The sequence below is a fragment of the Cydia splendana genome, chromosome 11 (assembly GCF_910591565.1).
Source record: "Cydia splendana chromosome 11, ilCydSple1.2, whole genome shotgun sequence".
NCBI classification, from domain to species: Eukaryota; Metazoa; Arthropoda; class Insecta; order Lepidoptera; family Tortricidae; genus Cydia; species Cydia splendana.
In genome coordinates, this window is record NC_085970.1 from 13,739,791 (window position 1) to 13,763,389 (window position 23,599).

General features: G+C 37.8%; 1 long non-coding RNA gene across 1 annotated transcript in view; it reads left to right on the plus strand.

The window, feature by feature from the left end:
* Positions 1-14,401, plus strand: part of LOC134794976 (uncharacterized) — a 746,430-nt gene extending 732,029 nt beyond the window's left edge. The window contains exon 3 of the long non-coding RNA XR_010144736.1: positions 13,682-14,401. This is a non-coding gene — a long non-coding RNA (uncharacterized LOC134794976). The remainder of the gene's footprint in view (positions 1-13,681) is intronic.
* The last annotated feature ends 9,198 nt before the right edge of the window (positions 14,402-23,599 follow it).

Genomic DNA, 23,599 nt, shown 5'->3' on the forward strand with positions numbered 1-23,599 from the left:
CGTCATTCGTCTGGTAAAATGATGATGAAAAACATCAACATGTAACTTAACAGACATCTCGTATTCAACGTTATGTTAAAGAAATAAACTTACGTTACATCCTCGCAAAAGAAAAACAAAATACCCCGTTGTTGTATAACAGTACCAGAGCTCGTTGGTACCAAAAAGAAAAAAAGAATTACGAGGTTTATATCTTTTCAGCCGCCATGTGCCAGATGTGCCAGCCAGTTGTATAATCGAAATAATAAAAGGCATTTAAGAGTAGCGTCTATACGCGCTCAACGGTAAAATGAACGCCTGCATTTAAGCACTTTTAGACCAGTTATTAAGGAAGTTTATTATGTACTGGTTGATTGGTTTCTTCAATTAAAAAATGCTTCCTTGATGATTCGTTTAATCGTAGAAGATAATTAATTACATAATTTGGCTTTGTTTTTAATCAAAAATTGAGAAGGACGCAAGTACGTGCGAGCGCGTCAATGTCGTATGCAATCTGGAGTTGCAGCGATGGCCGTTGTCCTCTTAGAGGAGGGGAGGACTTCCGAAGAATCCCGAACATGCCCCCCGGCGTTGAAAGGGTTAACTTTCAACTCGTCGATGTCAGTGGTAGGCAACGGGCAGATGCGATTGAAGCCACGGCGTATCACTCCTCTTGTAGTGTTGATATCCGCGACCCTGGCGATTCCGTCGCTCCCTGGATATATCTCTGTGATGCGGCCCAGTCGCCACTTCATCGGCGGGAGTCCTTCTTCTTTAATGAGGACTAATGCTCCCTTTTTTAGTTGTTGACCCTTGGACGTGCGCCACTTGGTGCGTTGTTGAAGTTCAGTAATGTACTCCTTGTGCCACCTGGCCCAAAAGTGTTGGCGTAACTGCTCCAGCCTTTCAAAGCGAGTGAGACGGTTCTGGTTCATGTCGACAAGCGGAGGAGAGGGCAAAGCAGTCATCGGTCGTCCTACCAAAAAGTGCCCTGGGGTCAAAGGTCTCATGTCACGTGGGTCAGTCGAGAGTGGGGTTAAGGGACGTGAGTTAAGTAAGGCCTCAATTTGAACTAAAATTGTATAGAGGTCTTCAAATACTAAGTGTGCGTTCCCTAACACGCGATGTAAATGGGCTTTTATGCATTTTATATTGGCTTCCCACAGACCTGCCATGTGTGGTGCATATGCAGGTATGAATTTGAAGTCTATACGCTCATTAGACATTTCATCAATTATAGAACTCGCATTATCGTTGAGGAACTTATAAAGCTCATTTCGTGCTCCCACGAACTGAGTTCCATTATCGGAGAATAAGGTAGCAGGTTTAGATCGTCTAGCAATGAAGCGACGTAACGTGGCTAGGAAGGAATCTTTACATAGCGAACTAACGAGTTCGAGATGAACGCATTTGGTGGTGAAACAGATAAATATGACGATGTATACCTTTTCTGTCTTGCTACCGCGACCTCTCTTATTGAGTGCTAATATAGGACCCGCGTAATCCATTCCTGTAGTCTGGAATGGGTAGCCAGGCTGAAGGCGCTGCTCAGGTAAATTTCCCATCATCGGACGGGCTGTCTGAGCGTTGAGACGAAAGCAACGCTGGCAATTGTGTACAATAGAACGAGCTAAATTACGGCCCCCGATAGGCCAAAACTCCTCGTGAATTGAAGCTAACAAATTTTGAGGTCCTGTGTGCATTAAGCGTATATGTTCGAAACGAAATATCAGTTTAGTTAAAATATGTTTAGACACGAGTAAGATTGGATGTTTCCTTTCAAATGTAAAATCACCGTTTTTAATTCTACCACCTACTCTAAGTAGACCCCTTTCGTCAATAAACGGGCTTAACGACAACAGTTTGTTTTTTGTAGGTAACGGTTTACCTTTAGCTAAAATATCATATTCGTCGAATGATTCCTTTTGCGACAGTTTTATTAAAGAATCGTATGCGCATTGTTTTTCAGACAAAGATAAAGTGCCTTTTGTTCTAATTTTATTTTTGCAATTTGCAATGAAACGTTGTACATAAGCCATTATATTTTTAATTTTACGTAGACTTGAGAAACGTGCAAATGGAAACAACTCCCTTTCTTTGATAGTGATTGAAGCTACATTTGATCTTACTTCCGGCAATTCTGATTGACCTTGATCGAAAGACTTGTTCGGCCACGAGTCTTCAGCTTCTAACAAGAATTTGGGTCCACTAAACCAAAATTCTAATTTATCACCTTGTGCAGCACTAACACCTCTACTCAATAAATCCGCAGGGTTGCTGGCAGTAGGCACATGACGCCAGAAATGTGATTTGGTCATTTCTTGTATGTCAGCTACCCGATTTTTAACAAATGGCTTTAACCTATTTGGTGGCGTTTTGAGCCAACCTAAGACCACAGCGGAGTCTGTCCACAGGAAACAACTGTCCACATGCAGTCGTGTAGTTAGCAAAACCTTGTCCAAGAGCTTAGCCGCCACCAAAGAGCCGCAAAGTTCAAGACGCGGGATCGTTACGGCCTTTATTGGACTGACGCGCGTTTTTGAGCATAAGAGACGAACCCTTACGTTGCCCAACGAGTCTACGGACCTAACGTAAACGCAAGCGCCATAAGCATCCTTAGATGCATCGCAAAAGACATGTAGTTGTATGTTATTTGCATTCTCGCATACCACGTGTCGCGGTATCTTGAGTTTCTGAAGGTGACTTAAATCGAGTACAAACTTAAGCCATGACTTGACGATGTCTGGAGGCAATGGACTATCCCAACTCACTTTGAGCAACCAGAGTTTCTGGAGAATGACCTTTCCGATAATAATGAAAATGCTAAGCAGCCCAAGAGGGTCAAAAATTTGAGAAATCGTGGATAAGATCACTCTCTTGGTGACATCTAGAGTGGGATCAGTCTTGATATCGAATTGCAGAACATCGTCTGACGGCGACCATTTTAGGCCCAAAGTCTTCGACTGTTCGTGCTCGCTCAAATCAACAATGGCTGAAGCAACGCTACTGTCAGAGACGTCGCTACATGTAGGAAGGTTCGATCGGAACTTTCTCAGGTTGAAACAACCTGACGCCAGTTCCTTTGAAATCAGAGCACGAAGTTCTAAGAGACTTTCGGCAGTTTCTTGCCCCGTCAACAGATCATCAACGTAACAGTCTTCACTAATGACCTTACGCACCAGTTCATTGTCACATTCGTCCGCAATTTGCTTAAGGCAACGTACCGACAAGAACGGAGCCGAGGCTGTGCCATAAGTGACTGTGTTTAGAGTATACGTCTGGAGGGGCTTTGATGGGTCGTCACGCCAAATTATTTGCTGCAGGTGACGTTGATTTTCATTAACGAGCACCTGTCTGTACATTTTTTCGATGTCACCTGCCATCACATAGCGGTGTTGCCGAAATCGTAAAAGTATAGAAAGCAAGTCGCTCTGTATTGTGGGCCCAACCATTTGGATATCGTTTAGGGATAAGCCAGAGCTGGTAGGCGCACTTGCATTGAACACAGCTCTCAACTTTGTCGTGGTGCTCTGCTCACGCAACACGCCATGATGTGGCGTAAAATACGAATTTTCATGAGGATTATCTATGTCACTTAATGTCATGTGACCTAATGATAAATATTCCTTCATGAAATCAATATACATGAGCCTTAACGAAGGCTGGTTCATCAGCCGGCGTTCTAGCGCCAAAAAACACGACTTGGCACGTCCGAACGAATGGCCAAGTTCGGATTCATCGGCTTTCAGAGGAATTCCTACTGAGAATCTACCGTCTTCTTTACGTGACATGTTTTGCTTAAAGTGTTGTTCACACAACTCCTCCTCAGTAGTATACACCGGTTCCTTAATGGTTGGAACTTCCTCTATCTGCCAGAACTTAGAAAGCTGATCTTGAATTTCATCGAATTTCGTGAAATTGCATAAAATCTTGCTTGACGTTCGTTGGCCAGTGGGGCCAGAAACTATGTATCCGAACACAGTTTCTACAAGAAGTGGACGACCCTTGCCTAATTTTATTTTATTACCGCATATCAGATCCCAAAATATATCTACGCCAAGTAGTATGTCGTAACTTGACGGATTAAAGAATTCTGGGTCTGCTAGCGTAATTCCCGAAGGGATATTTAGTGTGCCTACATTAAAGACTTCATCATGGGTTGAAGTTATGATTGGCGACACTAAGAACTTAATGCTTGCTTTGAATGAATTGATTCTGGACTGTATTATAGCTTCACATTCCTTTTTTACCACAGAAACCTGGTCTTGAAAGCCAGTTATTGTGGATGTAATATTCTGAGACTGTAGACCTAATGACTGGTAAAGTGACTCTGTCATGAAGCAAGATTCACTACCGGAATCTAACATTGCCCTAACTTCATGAGGTCTACCATGAACGTCTACAATCTGAATCATCGCTGTGGCAAGAAGAGCTCGACGGTTCGAGCTTGAAGATTGTTTGTTAATCGCTGACATGGACGTGATAACGTCATTAGCTGCCTTTGATTCTGCCTGAACTGCAGCAGGCGCAGCGCGCGGAGCCGACGTGCTCGGAGCTGCCGCGTCCGATGCCGCATTTCTGGTGGAGCTCGAGTCCCTATGCAATAAAGAATTGTGCTTGTTGCCGCACTGTCGGCACGGACCGAGTCTACACGCGCGTAAGTTATGACCTGCCCTTAAACAATTGCTGCATAATTTCATTCGTCCCACAAACTGTTCTCTAGCGTTTAAATCCAGCTGAGCAAATTGATTACATAAATACAAGGGATGATCACCTTTACAATGTGGACAATTATATTTTTTAAAGGCAGGCTTCACAACTGCAGCTAAGCCACGAACATGTCTATTTGTAACCTTCGATGATGAATCTTGTTTATTGTTACTTGTACTTTTACTTAACTCAATAGTCTCCAATATGTCTGCCCTATTTTTAAGAAATTGTGTGAATATTCCTAATGTGCTTTTCTCGTGTGTAACTTTGTGCTCTTCCCATTCGCGAAGTGTGAGAGAGTCCAATTTTGTGGATATAATGTAAACAATAAGTGTATCCCAACTCTCCACTGGTTCGCCTAGAATTTGTAACGCGCGCAAATTCTTATTACATGCATCTACAACCCTACGTATGGATGAAGCAGACTCCTTTTTTATTGCCTCTTCATCAAAAATTGCCTTTACGTGGTTTTGCACTAATAGCCTAGTATTATCAAAGCGTTCGCATAAAGATTTCCACGCTAAAGTATAGTTGGATGCAGAAAACTCTAACGCACGTATGATTTGAGCAGCGCCTCCCTCCAAGGAAGCTCGTAAATAATGGAATTTTTGAATATCGCCAATGTTTTTATTCGAGTGTATAAGAGAGGTAAAAACGTCACGGAATTCAAGCCAACTCTCATAATCGCCGCTATATTTAGGTATTTGAATAATGGGTAATTTAACACTAGCAACGCCTTTATGTACCTGTTTCACCGACGCGACGTCATCATCACTCTCGCCGGCCGAAGAATAGAAGGTTTCAGAAGCAATACGTCTGCCGGACCCTTTGGTATATTTATTTGCGTTATATATCTCTTGGGCCCTGGCCAGCACGGCAAAATATTGTGATTCAAAATCTGACCTTTGTGCTGTTTGTGTCTGAACCTCCTCCTCCGTGAGAGACAGGCATTCGATGCTGGTCTGAACCTCCTCGAACTCCGTAAACATCGCTTCAATGTTAGACATACGTAGCTTTAATTCCAAAATCTCGACTTCACTGCAATGTAAAACATCCTTAAAAGCATCTACATACGTTTGAAATTTCGTTAAACGACCTTTATAAGTTCCCCGTTTTTTCACCAACTCGGCTAATCGTGCCATTATGTGTAAATAAAGTTACTAATATGATTGAAATTAAATTATAATATTTATATAGATACAAGTTACAACAATAATAAATATTCACTAATACTATTGTTCAATAGTACGTAAATATTTCCGAATTAAATGAAATATCTATTAAGCAATAATAATTCAATTATTTTAATTACTGTTTTTTCATACCAGCAATATCAGCATATAATAAATAATTACAATTTATTTGATTTAATTCGCACTAGTCGAACTAACCAAACCAATAAATTAATTCAAAATAATAGTCAAATACGAAATAAACCCATTTACATTTTAATATTTACGATATTGAAAGAAAAGGCGAAATAACATTAAATGAATACACGAAATAATTGACACGAAAACGTAATTTTAGTGTAGGAAATTTCCGAGCATAAATTATTTAAGAGTTATTGAAAAAAAAACGGGTAATAATAAATCTATCGGCATACCAGAATGCAAGTACTCACTGCCCTTTGTATTCCTTATCGCTATGCAGCGCCCGGCCGTTCGTGTTAATGATAATTAGATGTGTAGTTATAATATTTAAGATTTTAACTTGAAATATTATGAAAATTAACCGATCCTTAATGCGGTTTATTGTTAAATACGATTCAGGGGGATATAATCTACACAATAATTAATAAAACAACTATAAGAAGGCAGTGATTTAGGCACAAAGTTACAAATACCTAAGGGGCAAACAAAATGGTTCGGACTCACTCTGACCGCTCGCTTGTTGCTATGTGGATTTCGCTTGTAATCACTAGCTCACATTACACCGTCACGTCACCGATTTTAGGCAATCCATAAAGAGATCCTCTTCTTAATGCTTAATGTGGCAGAAGATCCTGGTTAGGCTTCAAATCTTAAGGCATGACATCCGGTTCGAAGGACCAAAAATATGGTTGATTGGTTTCTTCAATTAAAAAATGCTTCCTTGATGATTCGTTTAATCGTAGAAGATAATTAATTACATAATTTGGCTTTGTTTTTAATCAAAAATTGAGAAGGACGCAAGTACGTGCGAGCGCGTCAATGTCGTATGCAATCTGGAGTTGCAGCGATGGCCGTTGTCCTCTTAGAGGAGGGGAGGACTTCCGAAGAATCCCGAACATGTACCTATGGCAAATTTTGGCGTTGTTGGATGTGACATTGGTATTACAACACTTAAAAAATATTTTAACATATTTTATTTTTATTCTATTTGTATTTAAGAAGTACGACCGAATATATCGATATCTAATAAATTTACATTTTAACTGAACTGCCTCAACTTTCTAATGTCACAATCATAAGTATTATTAAATATGCATGTAGGTAAATAGGTATGAGTGTGGTTAATTTATCTGCGAAACAGCAACGTTAGACTCACCTTCTGTTATGACGACTACAAGACTTTTAAGATGGTTCAGTCAGCGTCATATAGTAGGTAGCATCCAAAGTATTCAAATAGTTCGGTACACCATATAAATTGTATGGCGTACCTGTTGTTATGTTGTTGTACCTACTATATGACGCTGACTGTACAAGAAGATATAGTGTTGGACTGCACACATGCCCCAAGTTGAATGTTTTGCTATACCTCGTTTTTTAGCATTAGAAAAAGACTATGCGATCTTTACTCGTATATCTCTTTTTCTTTTTAATATTACATGTTCATGAATTTATATGTTACTTTCTTCAATGTCAGTGTTTATGGTAAATTACAGATATTTATAGAGGTTTCGTCCCTTTTTGATTAGGGTATAATAAACGCGCTAAAGTCTCGCCACGTTTGGGATCGCAGTTAGGGGCCATTTTCGTCGCAGATGTCTTGTTTTGAGGCCGGTTTCGATTTTTATTTACATTTTTACACTCATCGCGTTGAATACTAAATTATATCTACATATATGTGGCGTGTAATAGGAGACGCCGATGTCCAGCAGTGGACGAGAGTAGGCTGATGATGATGATGATGATATGTACCTACTACATACAATTATGTTACAATAACTCGTTATGGCAATAACGCAGTAAAACAATTGTTCATAATTACATGTGGTAACAGGTAAAAGATACATATACTTAGTAAATTTACAGTTTTGAACGCAATCAAGCTACTTTCGCCATCGTTTAGTCTTGGGTTTTAACCAACTCAATATGTACAGTCACCTGCAATAATATGTTACACAACGAAGGCCGCAAAAATATCTGACACGATCGTATTTGTAGAGCCATAAGAGCGTGTCACATAAATATTTGTGCGGCCTTCGAAGTACTACCGTAAAATGTACCTGTTTTGCTCCAAAATTTGCTCCAATTTTTTTTTAATTTATTATTCTGGTATAGCTATTGAAAACATATTATATTATGCCGATTTAAACAGACCATCACTACTATCGTGTTGTGATAGGTACCTATAATTTTAATGTATAAAAACTTTTGGACCACAATTTACGCAGTGTGGATCAAAGTAGGCACATTTTACGATAAATATGCATCCCTCACACTTATTCCAATCAACTGTCTATCAGTTCATGTCAAATCAGTCGGAAATATTCTCGGAGTACAAAATAATAAGTCCCTACAGCGTGGAACGTATTTGCTAGGCGTCAACATTTTGGGAGGACGGAGTTTTTGATTGCGGCTTGCTTTGTACAGTCGATTGGTTCTATTTCTGAAGCGCTTGGAGCGGTATTTTACTAAGTTTTTTGGTCGAAAATCGAGACTAATATTTTGGTCTCTTATGTGTTACCAAATAATGTTTAGTTAATTAAAGTGTCATTCTATGGAACTTGCTAACTATATAAACAAACCGCCATACTGAAATCATGATTTAGTGACAGTTTCAATATGGCGGTTTGTTTACATTAGTTAGCAAGTTCTATAGAATGATACTTTACCTACAGAATTAAGGATGACTCATGTAAGAATGCTTCGAGCCGAGGCGTCCGATGCTTCGTTTTCTATGACGGGTGATGGCCTCGACTCGGGTACGGACTGTTTAAGCGTGGGTCATGCTTTGGGTTGTCGAACCCATCTTCTATTTATTTTCAGCCTGGTCCGAAATTGCGGGAATTTGTGAAACAGATTCCCGCAATTTCGGATCAGCTACCTTTGGAAACGTAATATAAAATAAGAAGCTGAATCTCTGTATGGCTAATACATAACAAAGATCAAAAACTTAATTTGGTTACATTGCTATCGACGGACTGAAGAAACAAACTTTACCAGCGCTAGCTTTCTCTCTCTCTACAGCACTAAATCGAACATGTAAGAAAGAGACGAGTCAGCAATATGTTCCGTGTCGTAAAACAGAATGGGGAAGTAACCGCAATAATTTATTCAAAACTGGAAAGACATAAAAATGTTTTGAGTAAAACGAGCGATCGTTTCACTAAATTGGGTTACCTTCTGCCAATTTGCCTGTCTTCACTGTGCCTGAGTGTCGGGTGACTCCATTACTTTGTGGTTTGAGAAAATAAAAATGTAGGTATTAGAAATGTATGCATGTATATCTATGGATATCATTCATTATGTGGGACTCCTATTTTAAGATAAAGAAATAATTAATTCCTGTAAAATCTAAACGTATTATATTTATTCTGACATTGAAAATAATATATTTCATAAGTGACACCAATGTATAAAATCTACTTAGCGGCCTGCTTTCGCAGGCGGACGTAGGCCGACCACAAAAGTTTCGCCAAAATTACATACCATAAGGCCTATATTTATTTACGTGTCATAATGTTCGTTTAATACTAGATATACTGAACCCAGTGCTATCTAAACTGCAGACCTTCAAATAGATTTTATAACATCTTTGCTGCTCTTTTTAAAATGGTCTGCGTTAGGAATGTTAATAATAAACAATTTGTTATCTAATTTGTGAAATGATCTCGAAAATGCAAATTTCATGTAAATTGAACTTAATGAATAGCAGAATTATACTTTACAATAGGTTTTATGTTAATGTACCTTGCTTAATATTTTACGGGGCCTTAATTTTAAAAGCAGCCCTATTTTTTATTCTAAATGTTGGTTCACTGTATCTGTAGAAAATAAGCTATTTTTAATGAAAACGGTCTGTGTAGTATATGTAATGGATTTAAAGCAATGACGTGAAATATTTGACGAAGAAATGTCTCTTAACATGTATCAAGAGCAAAATGAATAAGTAAACCGTTAGTAAATAAATAAATATTCGAACGGCGAATAACAGTAACGTTATTACGTAACTGGCCACGCCTCATTTAACAAGCACCTATTAACCCTACGTCTTACAGATAGCCCCCTCTGCAGAGCATGCATGGAAGCAGAGGAGACAGCCGCCCACGTCATTCTCGACCCAGGCCCAGGCCCAGGGGTGGCAGAATACCGGGCACAACACCTCGGCTCACCGGGGTCTCTCCCAGAAGTCGTCGGCAACGTCAAGGGTCTGCTAGGCTTCTTGGTAGAGTTGGGTTGGCAAGAATAGTGCAGCCAACCGGTGGGTGGCGTGGTGACGCAAAATAGGCGCAATAATATGACGTCGAGGTGCGGAAACCAAGCCCGCAAGAACCTGTAACCTGTAACAATAATGTATTCTTATACATATTAATAATTATTTGTTTCATGATGGCTTAACGGGCAAAACTCACTACCTACAGCAAAATCGGATGGTAACATGTTTTGTGTCTTTTTTATACAGTTCAGACAGCCATAAATACTGAAATAAAAAAACTTCGGCATGGTACCTATTTTTAAATATAGCTGGTCAACCAAATCTTGTCAGTAAAAATAGGCGCGAAATTCAAATTTTCTATGGGACGATATCCCTTCGCGCCGCCTTTTTCTACTGACAAGATCTGCTTGACCAGCTATAGGTACTTAAATACGTTGAAAAACTTTGAAAAAAAATTAAGTTTACACTAATACAGGTTAATGTCTCTTTAACAATCGAAATATAGCCAATTAATGTTTCAAAACATCCGCCATGATGAAAATATTTCAAAGCAATTAGGAAACTTATAATTGTACCTACGTGTATCATTTTGATAACATCATGAAATTGAGCTCGAAGTTAAATTTGAAATAAACAATTTTATATTTGGTGTCTACATACTAAATATAATAATTATTTTGGGTAGATGCTACGTACCTAATATTTAATTTATCATCGCCACCTGCGCCTCAACGCCTGCCAAATTTTTCGTAACAAAAGATACAAATTTTGTTTCATTCGCGTGTATGTTCCTTGTATAATAATTTAATTTGAAATATCAAACATTCTTCTTAGTTATGTAGGTATATATAATACTTAAAAAACTTCTTATTGAGATTTTTTATTACTGTTCATTTTTCTGTTGTTAAGTACTAGGACCTAGAATTGGCGAGTTCCTGCTTCTCTTAGTTAGCCTTGGCAATCTTGGTATCTCGTAATTATGAGGCCATTAAGCAAATAAAATGTAAACATTACTATTTTTATCGGACAATTGTACATATGTCTATTAGGTATCAAAAAAGAGTTATCTACACTGCTGTAGCCGCCGTGCAGGTCAGGATCTCGACGACTCAAATAAAAAGCTTCGATTTGAAGTAAACTATTATAATTTCAATAGGTACTGGTTTTACAAGGGTTCCTTGACTAAACGGTTAAATGTAAAAGTGGTGTGGTAATCGTATGGAGGCTGATGAAAGAGTGATTTGCATAATTTGAATGTCCGAAAATAGTGGTTAAGATTTGGGTGCCTCTAATTGGCCGCGATACATAATATGTGGAGCGCTCCTATTGGTGCTTTAGAAAAAGCTTCCAAATACTAGCCGAGCCCGACGGCTGCGTTTAGTTACTGTATTATACAAATAAAGGTTGCGTTCGCAACAACTGCACTGCACACTTAGTGGTTATAAACATTTTTTTACAACCAATTAAGGTAAACGTACTAGTGCTCGACATGCTAATGCTCAGTACATGACACCTAGGTGTCACCACTGGGACCGCCTCGAGCACCAGTACGTTTACCTTACATTTACACATTAAATTAATGAATTAACCTTCTCTACGTCTATCGCAAAATCGTATTAGTAATTTGATAGAGTTCTCTGTCTCGTCATGTTCACTAAACTGATTATAACTTCAAAATGTTGTTTAGGAATCTTTGAACACTTTGGCTTGCGTTCCAATTTAACTTGTTTTGATGCAGACTGTTTATAGTTGCTCGATGTTGCCGTTCACTTTAATTACTCCGCTTTGATAACACCCGCATGTAGCATGGGGTTTTAGTGGTCTGATCAAAACTTTTCAGGAACCGTTTAGCGTGTTTTATCTACCGTCTAAGTACTGAGGAAGCGATAGTTATCTAAATTCCCTGCGCTAATTAATTCCCTATCTGGGGCCCATTTCTCGAACGATATTAGTCTAATATATTGGAAACCCATATGATTTAACAGTTCGTGGACTAATAATAAGTGGTAACCATCGCGCTGGCAGAGGCGGCCATAGAAACTCTGTGATAAAACAAACTTATTGTGTTTGGGGTTGTTATATAGGTATGATTATTGTCTCGATGAGTATAGTTACCTGTGTAAAAAAAAGTACAGTCAGCGATAAAAACTTGTATCAAAAATTAAATTTTTGCCAAAAACTTATTCTAAAACCTAGATATCAAGTATGATAAAAATTTTTTTTTTGTAAATTGGCACTTCTATAAGGTCACTGTGGCGAAGTCAGGCATACTTTTTTTTTTTTGACTTTGTAGTGATCTAGTTCCGTTAATTATTCACATTATATGTTACTGCTTGTAATCGCATACGATGAAGAATTTAATAATTAATAGTTTAGCCTTAGTGACAGATCATTTCAAGCACAAATTAAGCAAAAACAATGGCATTTTTTAAAATTCGGCGAGTAGACGGACTTCCCGTGCAGTTTAAGGGAAGTCCGTTTAGTCTAGTTATGATATCAGCCAATCTATGGGTGCGTATATGTTCGTAGTCAAATTCCTAAAAAGAACGGATCAAGACAATGAAAAGTGTATTTTAAACTTGTTAATATACGGTTCAGATTCGAAATAAACACCATTTTTCTAAAACAAAGGCAAGTCCTATACTACCAAAATGGGGTGGTAAACCTTTTTTGGCAAATAATTAAACATAAATATTTTTTTTATTTCCGAAATAAAAGATCAATAGTAATTTTAAAATGAATTTTAATCGTTTTTTTTAATTTACTGAGATCAACATTTAATAAAGTAACATCATGCGCAAAGTCAGGAGGATTTTTTGATACCTTATCAAATCGTTATAATATTAAAGTCGCAAAAACAGTTGGTAATCTCTGATTTAACGAAAGTGATATGACGGACTTGCCTTGAACATAATAGACGGACTTTCCAACTTAGTCAAATTTTAATATCATAAATTGTGGAACGTATAATTACAAAACTAAGCTAATTTCTGATATTTTAAAAATAGAATAAAGACAACTGGTTCTTATGCTACCTACGTAGTTACTTTCTGATGCCCAATCTTTTCAAAAACTATTTTTAACAATTTTTTTTCGAACGGCTGTCGCACTATGACTTCGAGTTCAAAACACGAAATGACTTGTTGAGGCGAATTGCTCTGAAGTTGGTTGTCACAGCGCCATCTGTTTTACAGTGACGGAACTAGCACGAAAAACTGGTTAATCGACTGGACTCCAAAGTCGCATACGCCTTCAAATTCAAAAGTTATAACGTGTTGACGGACTTGCCTTGTAGACGGACTTGCCTACAGTGACCTTACCTATATTTATTTTCATTTGTATGAAAAAGACATGTAATTGTGTTGATATATGTATAGAACCGCAGACTTACTGAGACCTGGCGGCTTAGCACGGTCGCGTTTTTATCCCTTGTCACCATGCCTGTCACGTTCTAACAAGTATGTAAGTGCGAAAGGGACGCGCATAGTGATAGTCGATAAAAATGGGACCGTGCTGAGCCCGCTGGTCGGTACAAAAAGTGGGTATTTCTTCCTGATTGGCTCGGAGGCGCTGAAACGATCCGCGCCAATTATTACTTTGAGGCTAATATCGCACCCAACCCTTGATTGAATTAATATTCCAATAGGTAATAAGGCTGCTATGCGTAGCCGGGCAGAGCTGACTACTAGCGCAGTACCTACTCGTGTATTATAGATTAAGTTCAGTACATTGTATTCAGATTTATTAGCCCCCGGCGGCTATTTGCGTCGATCAAAGCAGATTGATTTGTTGTATGTCCATTGAACTATATATTTATTCAGCAGGAATTGAAAGCAAAACAGTATTAACAAAATAAATAAACTAAACATTAAAACTAAACTCTAAACTATATAGGTACACATATTTATTTAGAACTTCAATCTTGATAAGGACATGATATCAATCGCTTACATAACGATTCAAATTTGAATCAGAGAATGAAATAACATAATTTCTCGCCCTCAGTAAGATTTTACGGATGTCTCACCGTGTCTTCGTCACAATTATACTGCTTGCGAATCGTTTACGCCCAGTGATCCAGACGTGGCTCGATCACACGGAAATTAATACCTATAATAGGCAATTAGCCAGGCCATACATACACACACACACATTATACATGATTATTATACCTTATTTACATTATATTTGAGACGAAACGCCCTCAACACCCGCTCTTCCCCGCATATATATATGTGCTACTACAGAGCCTATAATTCTCAAGAGCCTATCTATAAAAGTTAGTGAATACATTAGCCTGATTAATACATTAGCGACTCCAATCGGCGTTTTGTAGAAACACTAACGAATATGCGGTTTTTACATATTATGAAAATTTGGAGCTTCCAAAAAATTGTATCGGTTTTTTTCACTCCTTTAGAAAGTTTACTTTTCTCGTGAAACACGTCATGTCATACACACGGATATTTAATCAAAGTACTGTCAAGTGCGATGCCGACTAAAAAAACTGAATAATATTATACAATACTTATTCCGATAAAAAGTGGGTATTTCATCCTGATTGGCTCGGAGGCGCTGAAACGGATCCGCGCCAATTATTACCTTGAGGCTAATATCGCACCGAACCCTTTCTGCCATGTCAGGAAAAGGCCTCAGATTATATTTAGTAATGACGATCCGAACCCGACCTGACCTCCGATCTGACCTGCCCGTGATCCAGCTTTAAGGGCGCTCCTGACTGATTGCTATGTAAATTGGTTGTAGGCGAATATTAAAAACTGAAAATGTTATTACCAAAAGTCGATTTGTATTCGTTGACCTTTTGTAAACAGGAGGCTTATTTCAATACCTACATAGTGATTGGATATTTATTTTTATTTGCCGAGTGAAGTACACTAAAAAAAATTCAAAGAGAAATTAAAAAACAAACGCAAACAAAATTCTATTAATGGCTTCTTTCATTTATTCGTTCACCCTCTACTTATTACATGTTTTCTCCCGAATTTATTAAAAGGTCCAAGGAATTCGTCAGAATATAAAGGTTACATGTGGATTGCGATTTCGGCTGAGTTAATGCCGCAGCGTTGCTGGTACAGCGCTGCGGCAGCGGGTAATGCGATAAACTACGTTTTTTGCCGCATTACTGTCGCGATTAGAATTTCCAGTCCGCCACTCATTCTACCATGGCCTACGAATATCATCAGTATCATCACCCATTTAAAATCTAGTTAAAGGACCCCGGACCTAAAGTATGGAAAATGTGGTTTCAGTTAAATATCTTGAGATTTTGATATGTTAAATAGATTTCAGAGTCCTGAACAAGTCTCTAGGGGTGCTACCACTGTTTCCGAGTCCCTTTCAGAGTTATCTATTTATTTTGTGTTCATTTTTCGCTCGTATGTCAATTGCATTTTTAATTTAACTTCAGAAAATGTTATACCTACCTACATAGACACCTTCCAAGAATCTTTCCAGTCTCGTGGTAACTTCTTTACAAAAGAAGTTAATTTTAAAATTCCTAAGAAGCACTAAGTATTTGCGCTGTTGTCTGTGGGGTAAATCTTATGGCGCATCCACACCTGTACATAGGAACAAACTTTTACAATACTTATAAAAGTGCTTCTTTAAACTTAGGCACATAGTCCATTCCGTGCACTTCAGCTCATTCGTGATGGTGCGCCGCGGCCGATACTGGAAACTATCATGGTTGTGGAAAATACTGTTAAGCAGTTCCCAAATGATATTCTCAATTAGTTGTGGATTTGCTTGTTTTTAAATGTTTTATCATGAAAGCTAATACATGTAAGACACTATTAACCCACTATCTTCACGAATGAGATGGCTATGGGCCATACTAGTTGTTTGGCATCGCTAACAATAAGTAGGTACCTACTTATGTGGAATAGTATTAAGAAGTTCATATTGTCTATGGCATATTTTCTGTATATATTTGGTTCCCCTAGCATTTTCGCACATAGGCAATAGGTTTATTGAAATGTTTTCTATTTCTGAATCGTGGTCTGAAATCAAACTGTGTATAGAACCCATCTCGCATTTCTTTTAAAGAGGGTTCAAAGTGTGTTCCTCCGACTTATTGACGGTAGCCCGTGCTGTTTGCGCACTCAATGCTAAAGTTAGCTGAGTAAATTCAATTCCCGGCCAGGGAACTTTGTACGCGAAAACACATTAGTTTCTAAGCGAAATGAGCTGTCATTGAGCAGTCCAAATTAAAGTTTAATTTATTTTACGGTGTTGACTGATGTTGGTAATTAGTATTAAAGCTCTCATTCCGAGGAATTTGATTTCGGGTAGGTATAGATTAATTTAAATTGGGAGAAAACTAAACATTTGCCAGCTCCTGCTTTGGAGTTCAGAGTTCGTGAGTCAAGTCAAGTTTCAATTTATCCTAAGTATTAGAATAATGGTAAAATATCTGCTTATCTAAAAGACTTGGCACCGACCGGGAATTCGACAATCGCCGTTGTGCTTACCAAATCTGATATGTGCGGGATTTTTAATTAAGTTAATAAATAATACCTTATGTACTTTGTTGCTAAGTAACTATTTGTCAAATCGAGTACCTAAGTACCTATCAAAATTCGAGTACATATTAGCTTTGGAAAGCGCAATGACGTTATGCAGTTGCAAAAAACTAGACAGTGATGTAAACACAATTATTAAAAAAACAACAAACGGAAATCGATAATTAAATCCGCCATCAGAATCATATCAAATAATAATATCACTTAAACTCACCAAAATTGCTATCATAAACCAAAAAATTGTACGTACCATATTTATTTCCGCCCAGATAAACATCAAAATTAAGGTCATTACGAACTACGAACCATCAAAATTCGTTCATTGCGAACCGCTCTTTCGAATACCAAACACGAGTTTAAAATTTAAATATAGAATAAAAACAAAAAGCAATCATCTAAAACAAGAAGAAGAACGAATAAAATAATGAAGGTAATCTCTAAGTTGATTTTGGTAGGAGTGGTGACAATTATCTTCGTCTCTTTCGCGTGTTGCCAAGACGACGCAAACGCAGCCACGACGGCTGCGACCACAGGGGGAGAGGAAGAGGAAGAAGAACCTCAGAAGAAGGGTTGCTCCATCTGGTGCTGGATTCAGAAGATAGCCATGTTCGTTATATCGCAGTTGTTGAGCGGTTGAGCGTTGGGTAATAAAGGCGTTTTCACTTTCAATTGCATTTTAATATCAAAACTGCTGTCCTTTGTAGAATGTTGTCTCGTCTGTAGATTTTCCAGTACCTTTATATTGAATCATATAATTCACTTTTATACAAGGATTTTACAATCACTATGACATCAGACATTCATACAATACCTATATACCTAATCTTAAATTAAATCAAAAACAATTTTGTTATGCTAAGTGCTAGTTAACATTACGAGTTATCTTATTAAAAAACATGGCAAAACTTGAATCTCTGTTGTAATAATTTACGTAAGATCTGAAGCGTAATAATATGCTTCGATTAATGATTGAGAATCTTCTACTGTATTTTTCACTTTGATTTTATATATTGGAAATTCGATACTAGTAAAATCATAATGATATGAAAAAATCCGAACAATAGGAAAAAACCCCGCATATTCACATAGGTGTTAGTGTTTCTACAAAACGCCTATTGGAGTAGCCTTGAATTTTTAAACATACAGTTACATCGCTAATGTATAATCAAGCTAATGTCTAGGTAAGATTTTTAAACTTTATTAAATTGCACAACGCCACGGGACTTCATCGCGTATTTAAGTTTTAAGACTTACCTCCGACGTTTCGAGGACGGCGTTGTCCCCGTGGTCTCGGAGTGGTACATCTTAAAACATAAATACGCGATTAAGTCCTGTTGTGCAATTTAATAATGTCTGGCTCTAGGGAATTATAGGCTCTGTAGTTGCACATACATATCGATACCTTTGGGTTCAATTGGCGTAAAGGACAAAATGCAACATTTCAGGAGACGCGAAAAACTGCGATTTTATTTTAAATTTTGATATATTTCTGTTGTTTATCGAGCTATATTTTTGATGTGTATTAGAAAAGTACTCAAAATGTTAGTCTCTTTAACCTACATTAGCAATCATATCTATAAATTACGTAGGAAAGAAGTTAATGTCCTTTAAAATTGGTCAAAAACAGTATCAATGTCCTTTGCGCCCATGAAATTTTTGATAATTTAGTGAATCTTGTTTAGTAAGGGGTCGTAAGTGACGTTCTCAGACTATTTTATTCCAAATTTGGGGTGTATTAGTTACCAGCCACGGTACACATGTTAACTGTTTTCAGCATAGTTTACTCTTACGAAGCTTAAAAATGTATCAAACGGTAGTTAAATATGCTAGGTATATCCCGATTACAGTTGTAATTAATATTTTTCTGATAATACAGTAATAATAAACAAAATACAATATTTTTAACCAATTATATAATAAAAAATAATTAAATGCTCAGAAAGTTGCTAATATTCGGCAATGAAGGTAAAGTAAATGTCCCAGTGCTTAACACTAGCCGCTTTATATTATAACAATCATAACATAACAGCTTTTAATCATAACAAGGGAAGTATTAGCTCGGCTAACTATGATAAGAATTAGCATATCAAGCATTTGGACGTTTAGTTCAGTGGATAAACGTCCAAAGACTATAATTCAATACAGTAAGTTATAATAGGTAATAATACTGTTTCAATATTTCAAGATCTCTTATTTCAAAATACGATACATCAAGATATTTATCAAACTACACAACGGGACTTAATCGCGTATTTAAGTTTTAAGATGTACCTCCGACGTTTCGAGGACGGCGTGGTCCCCGTGGTCTTGGAGAAGACTGGCTCAAGTTGACATCAACATCTTCTAGCCGCGCGAGTTTTTCGAACTACCCGCACTTGGTCTTGTTTATCAGTTTGAACGTTTTGCGCACTAGGGATGTTACTTTGTCGACACACAACACTAACGATATTCGATTTATCGACTGTCGATATTCGTTTCCGCTTACATTTACTAATGACTGGATTCCATGTGGATGAGATCTTAAAACCCTCGTCCACATGGAATCCATTCATTAGTAAATGTAACCGTTGTGTAGTTTGATAATGTTTAATAATCGTGAAAGTTTAAATCAGTATCAAGATATTTAATCGAAAAACACTATTAATTCCTATTCAAGTTACTCTAGTAGTGATTTCTGTGTTATTTAGTCCCCGTTACCTATAGCTGCATTAATTTCTGATTTCAAACACTTAAAAATATATTTTGTTAGAACGATTATGGAATAATTAAGTAAATGAATTAATGAAAACCGATTCGGTTATTAAGTATTAATTACCACTTCGTTCAGATACGTTTCAAACTTTTTAAAGTGCTTGAAACAATTTTTTTTTCAACGAGTTATTGTAACTGAGCTCTAGCAATGACACAAATAATTAAATTACGCACAAACAACCACTTCCACCGCTCAGGGATGGATAATAAACAGTCATAACATAACCATGCGCTGGTCAAGCTGCATGCCCAATGAGAATCGGGATAGCGAGGCGATGGGCAGTCGCTGATACACCTGTCTCGTTCTCCTAATCAACAAGAAATGCGAGTCGGAAAGGTACAGAGTGTATTATGCACAGGCTAGTACGTTGTCGTAGGACTATAAGAGATTCCACTGCGAGTAAAACAATGATAGTTGCAGAAAAACACTGAGCTGAGGTTTCTAATTTGAAGGGCAAACATTATATTTTAGTAGTAAAGGACTCATAAATCGATTTATTTATTTGGCATTATAGACCTTTACGCCCATGAACAAAGATAACAGCGGAAAAAACTCTTAGCGTAAATGCTTTCAAATTTAAGGGCAAACATCACATTATAGTAATAAAGGTCCCAGAAAACGATTTATTTGATATTATACACCGCTACGTCCATGTTATTTGTTTTAAATTTAGAGTTTAGAAACTAATTTGAGGTAGTAAAAGACACAAGTATTAGAATAGTCCTTTACAACCTTGTTCGCTTCTTATACTTATTAAAACATATTTTTAGAGCGGGTCGTAAAGGGCAAGTACAATAATATCTATAGTAAAATATGTCCTTTACGACCATCTTGACCATCATCATCATCATCATCATCTCAGCCATAAGACGTCCACTGCTGAACATAGGCCTCCCCCTTGGACCTCCATACGTGCCGGTTGGAAGCGACCCGCATCCAGCGTCTTCCGGCGACCTTAACAAGATCGTCTGTCCATCTTGTGGGTGGACGTCCTACGCTGCGCTTGCTAGTCCGTGGTCTCCACTCGAGCACTTTTCGACCCCATTGGCCATCTTCTCTGCGTGCAATGTGGCCTGCCCATTGCCACTTCAGCTTGCTAATCCGGTGGACTATGTCGGTGACTTTAGTTCGTCTACGGATCTCCTCATTTCTGATTCGATCACGTAGAGAAACTCCGAGCATAGCCCTCTCCATAGCTCGTTGAGCGACTTTGAGTTTTGAGATGAGGCCGATAGTGAAAGACCACGTTTCGGAGCCGTAAGTCATCACTGGTAACACACATTGATTAAAGACTTTCGTCTTGAGGCACTGAGGTATGTCGGACGAAAAGACATTACGTAGTTTCCCGAACGCTGCCCAACCGAGTTGGATTCGGCGGTTGACCTCTTTCTCGAAGTTGGACCTACCTAATTGGACTACTTGTCCTAGGTAGATGTACGAGTCAACAACTTCGAGTACCGAGTTCCCAACAGAGACTGGGATGGGCACAACATTGGCATTTGACATAAGTTTCGTCTTGTCCATGTTCATTTTCAAGCCCACCCGTTGTGAAACTCGGTTGAGGTCATCGAGCATCATGCTGAGTTCCTCCATCGACTTTGCCATGACTACGATATTGTCGGCAAACCGAAGGTGAGTGATGTATTCGCCGTTGATGTTGATGCCAAGTCCTTCCCATTCCAGGAGCTTGAAGGAAGGATCTTGACCATACGATATGAAAAATCATTAAGACAAATGAAGGGCTTAAAGGACGACAAAAGACATGTAAGTCATTTACAACAATATTTATATTTAGCGGTAACCTTTACGATAATATCTTTGAACATCTAATTTGTAACTGGTCATTTATGCCCCTTGAGCTAAGCTGTTTTTGCAAGTTCATAGTGTAGAAATTGGGTCGTAAAGGCCACTTTTTAAGAGATATCAACATTTAAACTATACAGAACGATAGCGCTTGGAATTCTGAACAAAACTGTATTTATAACTCATTTTCGCCAAAATGTCCTTTACGCCAATTGAACCCAAAGGTATCGATATATTACGAAGAGCGGGTGTTGTGGGCGTTCCGTCTCAAATATCGCGTGGCCTGGCTAATTGCCTATTATAGGTATTAATTTCTGTGTGATCGAGCGAACCTCGTCTGGATCACTGGGCGTAAACGATTCGCAAGCAGAATAATTGTGACGACGACACGGTGGGACATCCGTAAAATCTTACTCAGGGCGAGGAATTATGTTATTTCGTTCTCTAATTCAAATTTGAATGGTTATGTAAGCGATTGATATCATATCCTCATCAATATTGAGTTCTAAATAAATATGTGTATATAATTGGTAGTTTAGTTTTAGTTTTAATTTTAATGTTTAGTTTATTTCCTTATGAATAAATATATAGTTCTATGGACATACAACAAATCAATCTGCTTTGATCGACGCAAATAGCCGCCGGGGGCTAATAAATCTGAATACAATGTACTGAGCTTAATCTATAATACATGAGTAGGTACTGCGCTAGTAGTCAGCTCTGCCCGGCTCCGGCTACGCATAACAGCCTTATTACCTATTGGAATATTAATTCAATTGTTTACCGTATCTCGAACAACAAATTAAATATTCAGAAATACAGATTTTTCAATGGTTGCTACAGTTGTTATGCGTGGTGGGTCAATCTATCCTGTACCAGCAAGAAAAACGCTATAACATTATTATTAACGTATATCGATGTAAGTGGTAGAAGTGGTAAAGTATCTGGCACACAACCCCAATCAGTTACGGAGCCATATTAGCGTATGATATATTTTAACATTTAATAATTTAGAGTAAATAACATTTATTAGGACAATTCTTCCGAACAAAGAACTGGATAGATCTATTCAACAGACAAACATAAATCCGCTGCTTATCATAATACCAAAGACATATGTAACTCCGTATAAGATGAATAAAGTCTAAGAAAAAAACGTGCCTCGGAAATCAAGAAAAAGTCATTCTCGGATAGATGGCGCACACACCTTTGGCCTATGGTCGGCTAGATGGCGTTGACGACACCGTTTTATATTTAACAATTTTAACACATAGGTATCAGTGAATGACATGGGTCAAAATGATATAAAATAATAAAATCATTTATCCATATATATATAATTTTTTTCGATAGTTTTATACGTTTTCATTTTGAGTTTTAGTTGTGTGTCGATAGATGGCAGTAAATTTACTGTGACTACAAAATTTACTATGACAGGACCCCTCTATACTATCTATTCTCTTTGATAATACTAAAGTAATTAGAAGTGCTAAGGTTAGTTAAAGTTAACGTTTTAAGTTATTTTAAGACATTTTAGTATATCACCTCTAATATATTAATGTATAAGGTGTATTCGGGTATTACCGAATATCGGATAATTCTGAAATTCAGATGAAAATCACCCTTAATTCCATCATAATAAAAGTCTCTATTCGGAATTATCCGACAGTTTTCGACATTCGGAATTACCCGAGTAAACCTTACTGTATTAACTTAAGTCTGTCGTCTATCGAAGCAATAAAGACAAAACGGACCCCTTAAAGTCCCGATGTCATTAGTCGTAGGTAGAATTGATTGTAAATCGATCTTTGGTGTGTCGTGTGCTCGCTGAACCTTAAATTCACCGAATCCTTTTGAGAATTCGAATCTGAGGAATTAGCTTTGAAGATCTGTGTTTGGCTGCTGCCATATATGTTGATGTGGGTAGACTACATCAGAGAACGTTGAGGCACGTTATTGGGTACCCGATTGTACGACTGCAAATATTTTATCTAAGCGTTTATTTGTACTGCTTCGAATCTTAACATCAATCAGTCATCAAAGGAAATGATTGTCTCCTGTTTTTCCCGTACACGGGACAATGGTCCAGAACATTTAGGAGGCTAGTGGAGACGTAATAGGAAATTGAGTGAAATGTACGGAGTACCTACACTAAACGGATAATGCACTCGCTCCCTCGCCAGGGTACGCCTGCCTAAGAAAACGGTATCCAATATTATTTCTGGCACTC